Below are 4727 nucleotides of genomic sequence, written 5' to 3'. Positions count from 1 at the left end.
CCTTGAAGAATGGGCAAAAATCCCAGTGGCTAGATGTGCCAAGTGTATAGAGACATACCCCAAGACACTTGCAGCTGTAATTGCTGCAAAAGTTGGCTCTACAAAAGTATTGATTTGGGGGGGGTGAATAGTTATGCACGCTCAAGTTCTGTTTTTTTTTGTCTTAGTTCTTGTGTTGGTTTCACAATAACAAATATTTGCATCTTCAAAGTGGTAGGCATGTTGTGTAATCAAATGATACAAACCCCCCAAAAATCTATTTAATTCCAGGTTGTAAGGCACACAATAGAAAAATGCCAAGGGGAGTGAATACTTTCACAAGCCACTGTAGGTGTTTTGACTGACAGACATAGGGTCACAGCTCCACCCCTATTTGACTGACAGACATAGGGTCACAGGGTACTTATCATTCAAGCCCCACCCCTATTTGACTGACAGACATAGGGTCACAGGGTACTTATCATTCAAGCCCCACCCCTGTTTGACTGACAGACATAGGGTCACAGGGTACTTATCATTCAAGCTCCACCCCTATTTGACTGACAGACATAGGGTCACAGGGTACTTATCATTCAAGCTCCACCCCTATTTGCTGCAATACAACACCTTCCCTGCCATGACAAAGGGCATCAAAAGCTACAATACATCATTTCTGCAGGTGCCGTTTGACACAAAACAAGGTCAACAGGACAACATGGTTCAAGGAAAACACAAGCACCACAACAGCTTTCACATCATAGCACAATAACACAACAGTCCATCGACAAAGTGCTTATCTACAGCCCTTATCTACAGCTCTTACGGCGGATAACATGATGCCACATCATTAAATAGAAGACAGTAATATTATAGTGGATCTCGATGAGTAGGGCACAGGAGGTTGGTGCACCTTAATTGGGGAGGAAGTGCTCGTAGTAATGGATGGGAGCTGAATCGGGCGGAATGGTTTCACATCAAACATATGGAAACCACGTTTTACTCCGTACCATTAATTCCATTCCAGCCCATTAAAATGAGCCCGTCCTGCTATAGCTCGTCCCACCAGTCTCCTCTGGAGTAGGGGACATTCCAGTACCATGTCAGGCCAAGTCAGGACAATCCAGTAGCACTTGATACCAGATCATGTCACTGAGTTCTTCCTGAACAGCTGTGTTGACATGCCTACATGGCCTGGGCTCTGGGCCTAATTATACCCCTCTCTGATTGGTTGATGGAGGGAACAAACTGAGGACATGGTGTTCAGTCTAAGGCCCCAGCTGAGGTATGTCACTTCCACAGGAGGCTGGTGGGAGGAGCTATAGGAGGACTGGTTCATTGTAATACCTGGAATACAATCAATTGAATAGAATCAAACACATCAAACATATGGAAACCTCTGTTCCATTGATTCCATTCCAGCCATTACAATGAGCCCGTCATCCTATAGCTCCTCCCACCAGCCTCCTCTGTTCACTTCCTGGTCCTGTTACTGTACCATAGAGTTCGATAGAGGGCACAGTTGCCACAAAACCTATTTTAGTGGACAGCACCATTGTGGACGTAATAATGGCAAAGATAGGGTGCGTGCCCTCTTTCCAACTCTATGTCCTGTACAGTCCCTCCAGTGATAGTGAGACGATGTGCCATCAGAGACGGATTCCCTGGCACAGACACCAGGGGTTATTATAAGATATGGTTGCCAATCAGGTGGGCAAGAAAGCGGGCAGGGGTGGAACATAGTGCCCTCGATCACGGCGCAAGCCAAATGGGATGGGACTGTGAGAACAGGAGACAGAACACTTGGCCTGTGTGTCTTCAGACACCGTTTATAAGCAATGCGGGCAGGAAGGCATGGGCCAAGGAAATGGATGACTGGGAACGCCCACTAATAACGATGCATGACAGATTGGATAGAGAGGGCAGTAGAGTCTTTAAGGTGTGTGATACGTATCAGACCACTTAAAGTCTTGCCACCGACTCACGGAAATCGGATTGATCCAACAATATTGTTACTATTGACTTTTTTTGGTTAACTTTTGTGTTAGAAAGTCTGACTTCAAATAATATTCAACAAGCACCTCTGAAACCCTGTCAGTGGAATTTACAGGCAGGGATGAGTTTCCTTTTAGTTCCTCTCAAGTAGTGCCAGTACCACTCAAAGGGATGTAGAAGTGGAAGAGAATGTGAACAGTAAAGGAGAAATGTATGAGCCCTCTCTGAGTGCACGTGGTGAGGTTTCTATCACCACAACATTAATGGCATGTTAAGCCTACAGCCCTCCATGTTGGTTAGAGGTGGAGTGTGTATGTGTGTGTGGTGGACGTGTTTAACTATTCTTGTGGGGCCCAGAAGACCCCACAAGAATAGTAAACAAACAAAAATTTGACCAAATGGAGACATTTTGTTGGTCCAAACAAGGTCAATGCAATTTTTAGGGGGTTTCGGGTTAAGGTTAGAATTTGTGTTAGGGTTAGAATTAGTTTCAGGGTTAGGAGCTAGGGTTAGGTTTAGGGTTAAGGTTTTCGAGTTAGGTTAAGGGTAAGGTTTAGGGAAAATTGGATTATGAATGGGACTGAATAATGTGTCCCCACAAGGTTAGTTGTACAAGACTGTGTGTGTGTGTGTTTGTGAGCTCACACGCATAGGCTTGTGTGAGATAGACAGAGAAGGTGGAGGAGGAGGGAGATAGAGAGATGATTGAGAGACAGAGGATGAGCCAGGAAAGTGTGCAACAGCGTGTGCCTAAGCTCTCTCCCTTTCTCCCACCTACTCTTTCACATGGCAACACATATGAACACAGGTTTAGAATAGGACAATGTTGATGGAAACACAAAACATCAATCAATCAACCTGATTCCAACTATTTAGGCAAGTCAGCCAAGATGTCCCGGTACATAGAGATAGCTACTGTATGTGTGTGTTATTCAAAGACTGTTATAGACAGGCAGGCAGGCCACAAGAGCCTAATCTCTCTCACTCACTCGCTCGCTCGCTCACACACACACACCTCTCAGGCGGGATAACGATATGCTCCAAGAATAAATCAACATCCAAGCAGGTTTTAATACGCTTGTTAAGGAACGTTCTACCCTTTAAAACAGCAGGTGGTAAATAGCAAGGGATCAAACAATGTTGTTGTGGAGACGTGAGGAAGTCAGGACAACTCATTGGAGGTTGCTGGGGTTTTCAGGACCCGTTCTGTTATATCTTCTTATTTTATACAGGCGTGTTTTGTCTTATAGAACAAATCAAATCAAATTTATTTATATAGCCCTTCATACATCAGCTGATATCTCAAAGTGCTGTACAGAAAACCCAGCCTAAAACCCCAAACAGCAAGCAATGCAGGTGTAGAAGCACGGTGGCTAGGAAAACTCCCTAGAAAGGCCAAAACCTAGGAAGAAACCTAGAGAGGAACCAGGCTATGTGGGGTGGCCAGTCCTCTTCTGGCTGTGCCGGGTGGAGATTAGAGACTATTTGCACGGACTCGCCACACAGCCAACCCTTACACACAAGCACAACACTGCTGTTCTATAATATACTATTTAGTCAACTGCGCAACCAGCACATTATCCACTTTATATGGTAATAGTCATACTTGACATAGCACATACATGATCTATTCTGTATATCCTATTGAGTACATACCAGGATATTACTATGTGGACCCCAGGAAGAGTAGCTGCTGATTGGCAGGAACTAATGGGGATCCAAATAAAAATACAAAAACGACTATTCTATAAAAAAAATATTATTCATTATAAACTGGGTGGTTCGAGCCCTGAATGCTGATTGGCTGACAACCGTGGTATATTTAAGCAATAAGGCACGAGGGTGGTGTGTTATATGGCCAATGTACCACAGCTAAGGGTTGTTCTTAGGCACAACGTATTGCGGAGTGTCTGGACACAGGCCTTAGCCGTGGTATATCGGCCATTTAGCACAAACTGTTGAGGTGCCTTATTGCTATAATAAACTGGTTACCAACGTAATTAGAGTAGTAAATATACGATTCGATATCCCACGGCTGTCAGCCAATCAGCATTCAGGGCTCGACCACCCAGTTTATAACAGACCGTACACCACGGGTATGACGAAACATTTATTTTTACTGCTCTAATTACGTTGGTAACTAAGGGCTGTATCCAGGCACTCTGCATTGCATCGCGCTTAAGAACAGTGGTTATCCGTGGTATATTGGCCATATACCACACCCCCTCGGGCCTTATTGCTTAATTATAGTACTGCAATGTTTTGGTAGCTAGCACACAACCATTTCACTGCACCTTTTATACCTGCTGTACAAACTGTGTACGTGACAAATAACACTTGATTTTGAACCGTTTCTGTGTATGTTTTTAAAACGACATAGCACTAACGCTCTGTCAAACCATTTTCCTCCATAACATCATGCATGACTCGTAACACATATACCATAAACTGGCTTTAACAAGGCCTTAGACATAATGACAGTCACCTGCCATTTAGACCCACCTTGCAACCCCTCTGTCTTATTAAACCCATGCCCAACTAACACCCATCCCCCAAATCCCATGAACATGTAATAAAACACACTGGAAGACATTGGACCAACATGGCAACCTAAGTGTGTTATGCCACTAACTCACTGACCCACTAACATCAATCCCAGAGACGGGCTGCAAAACTTACTGGAAGACATTGGACCAACATGGCAACCTAAGTGTGTTATGCCACTAACTCACTGACCCACTAACATCAATCCCAGA

Source organism: Oncorhynchus kisutch, linkage group LG12 (assembly GCF_002021735.2).
Source record: "Oncorhynchus kisutch isolate 150728-3 linkage group LG12, Okis_V2, whole genome shotgun sequence".
NCBI lineage: Eukaryota > Metazoa > Chordata > Actinopteri > Salmoniformes > Salmonidae > Oncorhynchus > Oncorhynchus kisutch.
The sequence above is the reverse complement of the archived record's forward strand: the minus strand, read 5'-3'. Positions refer to the sequence as shown.